The 11,846-nt window shown below is 33.5% G+C and overlaps 1 long non-coding RNA gene across 1 annotated transcript; it reads right to left on the minus strand.

The window, feature by feature from the left end:
* Positions 1-9,645: 9,645 nt before the first annotated feature.
* On the minus strand, positions 9,646-11,213 carry LOC150097063 (uncharacterized). Its single transcript, XR_016549856.1, has 3 exons — positions 11,136-11,213; positions 9,908-10,050; positions 9,646-9,803 (listed from the first exon to the last, which is right to left on the minus strand). It is a non-coding gene; the product is annotated as an uncharacterized LOC150097063 (long non-coding RNA).
* Between the last annotated feature and the right edge of the window lie 633 nt (positions 11,214-11,846).

Consider the following 11,846-nt stretch of genomic DNA (forward strand, 5'->3'; position numbering starts at 1 on the left):
TGAATTCAAAATATAAGAACAACTTACTTCAGCGTTATAAGCAAGAGCTGCGCAGTTTATTACACGCAGCTAACAACTTTAATAAATGAAATGGTAATTAGAAATACCATTTGTTTACAAATAAAATAGTATGCCATATTAACCCTAATACCAACGATGGTATTAATATATGCTATAGATTTTCAACTTGTGTATTTGGAATCATCGAACGATTTACGTTCAAAGGTTTTTTTGTTTGCTTATGCACAATTCACTAACGACTCTTATTTTGTTTTACTAAAGCAATACTAAATTATTATGTGCTACAGCGATGTAGCACATATTAATCGCATCCTTATCATAAATAAGTCAAAATGTTTGAAGTTCAAAAACCGGTGTGCAAGCAAAGTTATCTACTTGAATGTGGAACTGTGTAATTGAGAGTCAAAAGCTAAGACAATTCCAACACTGACTAACTCTGCGTATAAAACAGATAAGAAAATTAAAAGTGAAACAAACTGCAGAAAATATTTAAAAATTTATAAAAGTAATTCTCTGGTGGGTTAAAAGTTAATTACGTTTGGTTTTCTTTTTATTATTTTCATTGCAATATTTCTAGATTATGTGTGAGTTGTCAACCATGTAAAGAACAAATAATTCATTCGTTTCAGTTTTTATATCTGTGATAACTCGTGCATTTAGTCACGAGCACATCCCCGATGTACTATGTCAAGAGACAATTCCATGTACAAAAGAAAATTTATAAAATTATCAATATTATTTTCCACATAGACCAACTGGAAATTGCAGATGGCGCTGAATACCTCATTCCAAAGTACCTATATAATGCGACTGTTCATTGTTACCTGGGTATAAGATAAAAATTTGCACCAATCCTATGAAGTACGTAATATTTAATTCTAAAGTACAATTGACTTTAGCATGAAAAAACGGAAAAACAAATTTTTTAATCACTTTTTTGAAACACTTTAAATGTAAGATGCATTTAACACTCTAAGTACTAAATGCATTTCTAGAAACTCGTGAAATATTAATTTCAATTTTACAAACAATAAGTAAACGTATTTATAGAAAAAAGTACATAACGTTAATTACAGTGGCGTATTATTCCTTTTTTCCTCAAGTTGAAAATTTCACCATCAAAGACGGGAAATGTTGTGGTACATTAATATAATAGATGCTCCGAGGATAAGAAAAAAGTCTGCTCCAGAAACAACACGCTTTCTTTAAGTAATGGAGGTGTGTTACAACAGAAAACAAACTTTACAAACATTCGTTCTGTAGTAGGGTTCAACCCTTCCCCGGCCTCTCAGCTGAAGACTTCACCATTCGACTAATAAACATTAATCGGGATTTTAACCTTAAGAAGGAAGGGGGTGGAAACTACTGGATTTAAACCTGTCAGTGAAGCACGAAAAATTCTCTAAAAGTTTAGAGATGAAGGCGGGTTGTTTTTAATTTGGAATTTCTGCTTTTGCTGAATACACAAACTGAATAGTTCACTCACGATCGATAGACATTCACCGTTGTACATGTCTTTAGCTACCTAGCCAACAGGTCGACGATATTGTCAACTGAAGCTACAAAAACTTTTAATAGAACTAAAAGATGCATTTAAATGAACGTGCCTACATATAACACTCTACCTGATAGCAAATACAGTATATGTGGTGTTATTTTTGCATTTAATTCTTTATCTGTGTTCTTCTCTGAGTTTCTTGGGAATATGACTAATATGACTCGATAGTACTTTTGAAGTTGTCTTCGGCGCTAATAGTGTATCCTTTGAAAAAAGAACGTCATGGTTTCCAGATGAGGAAAATTTGACTACCACTGTAACAAATAATTAACTTAATAGTTGATCAAAATCCCTTTAAAAAATTCAACGCAATTCAAAGGTGATTCTGTCTTTTACCACAGCGGTTCTTATCTCTATAACTTTACTGCATTTACAAAGATCGTATCTTTCCTTAGGTTGGTTTCTTTGATAAAAGGCTCAGGAGTTTTCTCAAATGAAACCAAAGTTTAATATGTTGTAACCCCTGATGATTTCCTATCTTGGGAGAGTTTATCAGCCCAAGGTAAATAAAGGAAAACCTCGCTTAACACGATGAATTAATCCATCAATTAAAGCGCGTTAAGCGATACAGTAAACAATAGGGATAATTATAAGAACAGTTAGCGTCAATTTGGAAACCAAAATTAGAGTATAAGCTATATTAGAGGATAAAATCATCAAAGTTAATAAAAATCAACTGTTAAAAATTTTATTTGACGTCTAAACATTTGACTGAGCTACTTTTTCACAAAAAAAGTTAAGTAAAGCGGTTTGAATCGTGCTCGACTTTTTCATCTTGTCATGCAATTTGCGATAGCTGGCGACTGCTTTATCAAGATTTCGGCGGACTTCGAAGCTTCTTTCCATATCAGGATCAGCATCAAAAAAATTTCGTTACCATACTCAATGTGATCGAAAACTACCTCAAGTTCTTTTGCAGTTGGCTTCTTAGTCGTAAATTCTCTTCTTGTTCGCACTCCTTATCTTCTTCATATGCGCGCTGTTCTTCTAGTTGAAGGCGATCATTCTCGCTCAACTGTTCTGAATGGGAATCGAGCAAGTTTCTCACATCTTCATTATCCAGTTCATTAAATTCAAGTTCTTTTCCAATTGTGCTCATTTCTTCAATGTTAGATTTTGGATTTTGAGCACGATACACTAACATAGGCTTCAGTTTAAACCTATGCATTACCTCCTAAGCGTAAAATTAAAAATAAAAGATTTTTTATTAAATAAAAAATTTCTATTTGCCTTAAGCCAGGGTTTCCTGTAGTCCACCCCCTTATCCGCAGGAATACGTTACAAGACCCACCGTGGATACCTGAAACCGGGGTTAGTACCGAACCCTATTTATAAATGTTTTTTCCTATGCATACATACTTATGATAAAGTTTAATTTATAAATTAGCCACAGTAAGAGATTAACTACAATAACTAATAATAAAATAGAACATTATATAACAACACGCTCTAATAAAAGTTATCTGGATGCGAATGGAATCTTAGCAACCTCAGAATACGTTTTATTATTTATTTATTTATTATTTTATGAAGTCGAGAACGTTCACCTTTTTCACTTCAAAGGAAGCACTTCGAGGAAGCTTCTCTTCTCTTCGGCATATCCGAACTGCCAGCATCGCTACTCTTGCCCTTTGGAGCCATTATTAAGTAAAATAAGGGTTACTTGAATCCACGCTCTGCGATACCCCGAAAGTCGATCTGATAAATGAGAACTACTCAGAACGGCGCGCAATTTAAAACTTATGAGTGCTCTGTTACTAAAAGAAAGAGCCACGAGGCTTCCGCTTCATTTCGCGATGTCAAATTGCATCGGCAAAGTGGATATTAAATCAATCCAACATCATTTCAAAGCCGAATGTTTGTAGAAACTATGAAAGTTTCGTAAGTTGACCTGAGAGCTTACGACAATACAATCATCGGAATCCCTGAGTTGCATTAGCTTGCACTACTTAATATTTTCGGATCGGGGTTGACTGCGGATAACTGAAATCTCGGATAAGGGGGAGGGGAGTACTACGGCATATATATATATATATATATATGCCGTAGTACTCCCCTCTATAATATAATATATATATATATATATATATATATATATATATATTATAGAGAGAGAAACAGATAGGAGAACTGCAAGACACATTCTCCCTGTTCACAAAGCAACAATATTCTCCACTAGGATCGCGAACAATCCAAGACGATGGTCGATTTTCTATAAGTTTCGTATTCTGGATTCTTTTTTTTACACAGTTTTCATTTACACGATTTTTTCTGGAACCAATCTACCGTGTCAATGGAGAATTTGTGTGTGTGTGTGTGTGTGTGTGTGTGTGTGTGTGTGTGTGTGTGTGTGTGTGTGTGTGTGTGTGTGTGTGTGTGTGTGTGTGTGTGTGTGTGTGTGTGTGTGTGTGTGTGTGTGTGTGTGTGTGTGTGTGTGTTCATTTTTAATATAAACTGACTAAAAATCCGAGAATTATAACAAATTGAGATTTATTTGCAAACGCAACATGTTTCGTCGAGATTGACTTCATCAGGCGTTAAGAACATAGAAAGATATTAAAAGACACTGAAACAAACATTGAGACACTCTAAAGCTATACAGTTATAAAGTTATGATATTCGACTGTGAATTACAGTTATTATGAACTTGTGCTATAGTCCGTGTTAAAGTTCTATTGTTGTACACTTGTGCGTGTGTGGAACCACGCGATCTCCAGTATCTGATAGTAGAGCTGAAAGAGTCAGGCAAATTATAGCTGAGATTATTGTTCATATGAAGAGGGTCCAAGGTGATTTCTTTTGACTCTACAATGCGGCGTTCCACCTCATCCAGGCAGATGTGCAGGTTTGAAGTTGTTGTCCAATTTATCTCATGTTGGCGGCTTTCGTTGTTCGTGTTTATTGAAAACAGGACATAGCCTGATAGGGCAGTTGCTCTGGTTCTCGTGGAAGCAATGTCTCTCTGGTGCTCCTCGAGACGCAGGAGGATAGATTTCTCCGTTTGGCCATAGTAAGGTTTTCCGCACTCACATGTGACTTTGTATACGTCTGGAAATTGTAGAAGGTTATGAGATTGTTTATAGTAGCTAAAACTTGATCTTATTTTTGGAAGAGTCGAGAAGCACGTTTATATGTTGAATTTCTTTAAGATTCTACTCAGTTTTTTAGATAGTGTGCTGATATATGGCAAAGAGATATAATAACCTTTGGAGTCGTTCTGTGTCTCTACGTTGACAGTGGGATAATTGTTTGTTGATACTTTTTAAAGAGTAGCCATTGCTTTTAAAGGTCCATTTAAGATGTTGTAGTTCTATTTTTCGTTCTTCTTCATCTGACAGCACAGATCTTGCACGATTCGCAAGAGTTGATATAATACCCAACTTTTGCGCTGGATGGTGATGTGAGGACACATGCAAATATCTGTCCCTGTGTGTTGGCTTTCTAAATATAGAGACTTTTATTGATTCAGGCGTCTTGGTGAGTTTAACATCAAGGAAACAGAGGGAACTATTTTCTTCAATCTCCATGGTCAATTTTATATCCTGATGGAGGTTGTTTAAGTGGTTGAGAAACCTGTGAAGATTCTCAATACCATGTTCTCATATGAGGAATATATCGTCCACATATCTAAACCCAATTCTTGGTTTTAAACTAAAAGAAGAGATTGCCTTTTATTCAAAATCCTCGAAAAAAATGTTGGTTAATATAGGAGAGAGGGGACTTCCCATAGCTAATCCTTTACTTCTTTATATAGTTTACCTCCGAATTCAAAATAGTCAGAGTTTACACAGTGAGATAGTAGAGAGAACATTTTATTTGAAATCTTGTTCTTTAAAATATGGAGAACTTATTGTGTCTTAATGCTGGTAAAGCGTGCTATCACGTCAAAGCTCACCAAGATGTCAGAAGATTTGAGTTTTAAGTCCTTGATTTTAGAGACAAAATCTGTTGATTTTTTAATATAAGAAGATTTTCCCGCATAAGCTTTTAACGATGACGCCAGATATTTAGATAATCTGTAGGTGGGTGAGTCAATGCTGTCTACTATAGTTCTCAGTGGATAGTTTTCTTTATGTACCTTAGGGAGACCATAAAGCCTTGGAATGAGTGGGTGTAAAGAACGGATGGAAAGCCGTGTATTTCGTGGAATTTCTGTGGTCTTTTGTAGGAGATTATTGGTTCTATTGTGTATTTCTCTTGTTGGATCCCTCTCAATTTCCGAATAACTATCTGACTATAACAATATTAAGATTTTTTCTCGGTAGTCTGTTTTATCTAGAACTACAGTTGCATTCCCCTTATCAGCTTTTAAGATGACGATATCCTTGTTAATCCGTAGATTTTTAATTGCAAGTCTTTCACCAGGGGATATATTATCAGAAGGAGGTTTTTGCGTTGTTGATTGCAAGAATTGCTTCTATGCGAAGTAAACTCGCGTGTGCGGTAGGAAGTAGCGAAGCTGCTTTCTCCATCTTAGTTAAAAGTAGTTCTAGGAATGCATTTTGGTGCCAATACAAAATTTAGACCTTTTTCGAGAATTTTCTCTTCATCGGGACTTAGCACGTATGACGATTTGTTAATCATCAAATTTTTAAGTCTGTTATGACAATTATTTAGAGGACCTTTCTTGTTTTGACTTCAGTAAGTTGAACTTTCTGATTAGCTTGTGTTTGTTTAAGTTTTGATATCGTAATGCGCGGTGTGTACTTAATTACATTGACTCGGTGATTAGATATGTTCATCTTTTTTATATACATATATATTTCATTTTTTTTGACTGACTGAAACCGAGAAAATAGATAAGTTAATTTAATGGGGCACACAATATATTTCGTCAAAAATGATGTCTTCGGGTGTGGTAGCACTTGAAGTAAATTTCTTTACCTTCATCAGCTCGCTCTCCCGGAAACTAGGAAGAATTTTAAAAAAAGTTAATATTAAAACGTGTTTTTCAACTCTTCCAAAACTAAGGTCAGTTCTAAGCCACCCAAAACAAGCTCATAGCCATCTTCAGTTCCCCGGTGTATATGAAATAATATGTGATTGTGGGAGGCTATGCTATGGCCAGACTGAGAAGTCAATCTCTTATGGCTAGAGAAACATTTCATAAAATAGAATCAGAGCAAGCGCACTCTCAAGTCTTATTTTCAGTGAACACAAACGATGAAGGCCGCCAACACGGGGTAGATTGGGATGCAACATGGAACGTTTATATTTGTCACGATGAAGTGGAACGGCGCATAGTGAATCCAAAGAAATTGTCCTAAACCCTTCTCACATCAACAGCAACCTCAGTTATAGTCTACCGGACTCGCATAGTTCTGCCATTAGATACTGGCGAACCTCATACGCTCGCATTTGCACAACAGTAGAACTACCAAACGGACTATAACGACAATTCAAACTTAGCTTCAGTTTACAAGTCTGTGATTATAATGGCACAGTGTTTTTAGATTTTTTTAATTTGCTTTAAATGTGACCACACCTGAAAAAATCGTTTTGACGAAACATGTATTCTGCTTCATTAAATTAACTTGTTATCTATTTTCTCGGTTTCACACACACACACACACACACACACATATAAAGAGAAAATTTCACATTGGTAAAATAATTTCTCCTCTTGTTTGAGAAAATGTTGTGACTTTTTGTGATAAGAGTGTTTGCCATTTGTAACCGAGATAAAGACAACCAAAGGGACTCAAAATAAAAGTAAAAAATAATAATAATAAAATCGATATTAAAATAATAATCATAACAGAAAGTAATCAGGGTTTCATATTATACATCGACTGCTTGTATTTATTTTCATAAATTAATAATTGCAATTATTGCGATCACTAAAAATCAAAATGCGACATCACAAACATTACCACGAGGCAAATCAGCAGAAAAAAAAAAAAAAAAACATTATAGGTCTCAATCGATCATAGGCACAGACAGGTAAGATTTCTTTCCTTGCCTGTAGAAATTCGGGATTTAACCTTACCATTCCTAAAAACAGACTGTTGAACTTAGACAACATTAACATACAATAATCTGCTAGTTGGAATTAGGAACATGATGGCAAGAGTTGCCTTCTGCATTCTCGTGTGGCCTTCGTCTATACATGCCGGTTAGAAAGTGCACTAATTTTCCTAATGATTTCGAGGGTGGAGATGAGCTGCCAACTGACTTCAAAAAAAAAAAAAAAAAAAAAAAAAAGTTAGGACTCAAAAAGACTGCATATTCGTTTTGAGAAAAATGACGTAGAGTTTTTTTATTTATTTATTTTTGCTTCTGTTATTAAGTCTGTGAAATTCCAAATATTCGATACGATCATAGAGATATTTGTAATAACAAATACTGTGTATTTGTTGTTAGGTGTTTTTATATAAACATCTAAAAGAAAATGATAATTCATTTCAGTTAACATTTCTTAAAAACATCTCTTAACACTGAACATTCTGTAGTAGATCAAAAATGACCTCTTAATGAACTAAAAATGTATCGTGTGATGCGCTGTTGAGGTCACATAAATGCTTATATGAAAATCAGTGTTTATATAAACGCGTGTCTAATAATTTTTCAATTCTTGTAGCGTTTCAATTACAGAATAGCCTTGCAAATTTTCATAGCTTGATTACTTAGATTTATTTTTCAAATATACAAATTATTGTCTTGTTCGGGACAACATGGCCAAACTTTGAATGCGGGTGATATTTCTGTTAAATAAATTCCGAAGTTTGGTCTTCAGTTGACCTTCTAATGGCCTCCGTGTTACATTCAGAAGTATTTGAGAATCTACAACCCCGCAGATATTTCTCAGCACGTCTAAAGTAGTGAAACTAACCAATTAAGGCTGCAGATAGGGTGACTCATTTCTTTGAGACGCAGTTTGTTCAGGAACTCGTGCAATTATATGTCACACAACACTTTTATTTATTATTATTGATAATAAATAAGAATACGGAAGGGACAGTCATAAAACATTGCGTTTCGTAATTCAATTGTCGCAATAAATGAGTTACGAAACTCAATGCTTTCAAATGATAAGAGAACCTTTTTACATTACGTTTTCAACGTGTAATTAGGTTGCTAACTACTTTTTCCATTACAGATCAAATCCTATACAAACAAGCAGAGTGGAGTTTGTAATCGTATCTTACATCCTTTCAAACCATTTTGAAATTTCAACGCTAAAAGCAGTATTTATGAACTGAGATTGCTTCACTACTGTTACTGAGGTCAAATACCGAATTTCGGTGAAATTGTTCCAGTAAGAGTTCAGGAATAAATGCCTACTGACGAAGAAAATCAATCTAATAGGCTGAAGACTGAAAATTGTGATGCGAGTTATCACGATCAAAATGTGATTGTATAAAAACAAATTATGTTCAGAATGTCGATGAAGTTTAGTCAAACTTATTATTGATTTCTCCTAATTCTAATCGAAGTTCTGTTTATTAATGCTTACATTTTTATGCAGTCTCTCCCACGAAAGATTACTAATCTATAGCAGGTTACTACTATCATTAATGAAAAAAGGCGGGTCTTGAATTCATGACGTATAAAGTAATCTGCATAGTCTGTAGTTTTCGTAGTCATCTGTTTTTTGCTTATTTTTTCTGTTCAAAAATGTCGTTCGTTTCATCCAGACTTGTTTGCCAGCATAAGAAAAAATACTGTACGTTACAGGTGAAGATATCAGTGAAACTCAATCTGTATAAACAAAATAATTAAATTAAAAAATGTGTAATTCCTCTAAACTGTTTATGGTAATCTCAGTTGCTTAGAGTATACGACTATAGCACTTTTAACATCACGCATAGGATAAGAGTTATACAGTGTACTAATACTCATCTTACGAAACTCAACATGGCTTTTTTTTCATGCCACTTCAGTCGTCCAATAAATAAGATACAATGCTTCAATTATTAATAATGAAAACAATTCGGTTCAAAACATTTAAAGTGTAGTTTTTCTTTAATGTAGTGCTCTTTTTCTTTAATGTAGTGGAAAATGTGTGTTATCTGAAGAAATAACACGATGGCGATGTTGAAAGGATTAAACACATTGCACTCATATATCATGACATCTTTTATTCAAAAACAAAACAGGGGGAGGGAAGTATTGAGGTCAGAGAAAACATGAAGTCCGAAGAGAAAAGGAGAAATTAATCTTGGTGAAGGACGTCCTTAGGAAGGAGAGAAGAAAGCCGAACGGAGAATTTCTACATTTCGTCCTAAAGAAAACGAAAACAAAAATATAATATAAAATAACAACATAAACAGAAATAAATTTAAAATATCAGGTCAAATACTTTTCAGATTAAAATTTAATACCTACTACTTATAATAATAGCCAGCGTAGGGATAATATCCGCCATAGTAGCCGCCGTAGTGGGTTGAGGGATAGCCATAGCTGTATCCATAACTGTATGGATAGACAGCTAAAGTTGCCACAATAAGGGCAAGGAGAAGGAGAGCGATCTGAAACGAGAATAAAAGAACACATGAAAGAAACGTTTAATTTCAGAATCACTGAATTTAATTTAAGTTTTTAATCATTTTAAATAAAGAATTCCACCAAAATCCTTAATTAAATATACCATTGATTTAAAACAAAAATTTCGATATTTATATATCTAGAGCTGTGAAAGAATAAAAAATAAGATCCATCTACCTTAGGTTTGTGAAATAATTATCTTAAATTGAGAAGAAAAATAAAAAAAAATAAATTTAAAAATAATATTTAAATAGATGACATCAATGCATTTCAGCTTTACGCTATTATATATTATATATTACATATATCTGTTTCTAACTTAATTGAATATAACATTTGAACCTCTCAATTATTATCATTTATTATCATTTATTTATTGTTATTATTATTATTATCAATTATCATTATTATTATTATTATTATTATTATTATTATTATTATTGGTAAACTACAATCGTAAATTATTATTGTAGTATTATTATTACTAATAATACATGAATTATGCTGTTATTTCGCATTTCAGCTTTACGCTGCTATATATTATATATTACATATATCTGTTTCTAACTTAATTGAATATAACATTTGAACCTCTCAAATTTAATATAGATATACTTTTTCGCTTACAGTCGAAAGTAAAAACATTTTTAAATATTAATGTCAAAACGACATAAATCGCAGTATGCTGTGGTCCCCCTAGCGGAGATTAGCATCGATATTTAAAATGGCAGATTGAAAATAACATCGATACATTTCAGCTTTAAGTACTATGCATTATACAACTGTTACTAGTTTAAACGAATACAACATGGGATCTTCTCAAAATTTTTTTCTTTTATAATTAAATTTAGCAAAAATAAAATAATCGATTATCACTATACGACATAAAATCCTATCGCATAAGTTTAGGTAACGCATAGCCAATAGCTTTACTATTTATGAGTATTGGAGGTGCTACGAATATAAAAATCAAAGATTGAGTTTGACTTCAAAGAAAACTAATTTTCTCTGATAAAAATACATTACTGAGTACAAACTATTAGGAAGACGATAATAAAACTATACTTACGTAGAAATGCATGGTGATGAGTTGCTTCTCTTACTGCTGAAGATCGACAATGTCTTCGTCCAGTTCTCAACCCATTTTATACTTTATGGCTGAGCAGAACTCCTCTACGTAATAAGGATGCTTTAAATATCAAGGTCAAGGACATCAGCGTCCTCCGTAAGACATCCTTGATTGCTAAATCTCCGTAATAATAAAGGTTTAATTACCATAACCACTCCACCCATAAATTGCTTTTTTTATTTGTTTTCAAAGTTTGCTGGAATGCTTTCGAGGTTAGTGCAGATGAAATCGTAGCATTTAATTAATCTTCATATTTATCACGTGATGACATTGAGATTCAGTTTGTGATTGCTTGACTTTCTTCTGTATTGGCCACTAGTGACCATTTTCCCTCAGGAATTTGTTGTGGTACTTTTAATGTGTCGTATGAGGAGCATCCGAAATGATCCTGAATTTTGAAGTTTTTGCTATTGAATAGAACAGCCATTAAAAGCTTTCCGGTTCTTCCAGATAAAGACTAAATAATATTTTTATCGTATGCAGTTAGTTAATAATTTAATGGTTTAAAACAACAAAAAAGCACATACACTTAAAGGACGATGTTATACCCACATATCTTATGCTTATTCGGAATTATTTTTCAAACTTTCAGACGTTTAGAGTTATTTGGGTGCACTTATTACACCTAGAGAGTAAGTATAGATATGACCT

The sequence above is a fragment of the Typopeltis vanoorti genome, chromosome 18 (genome assembly GCF_054136105.1).
Source record: "Typopeltis vanoorti isolate ZY-2024b chromosome 18, IOZ_Tvanoo_1.0, whole genome shotgun sequence".
In the NCBI taxonomy this organism is placed as follows: Eukaryota; Metazoa; Arthropoda; class Arachnida; order Uropygi; family Thelyphonidae; genus Typopeltis; species Typopeltis vanoorti.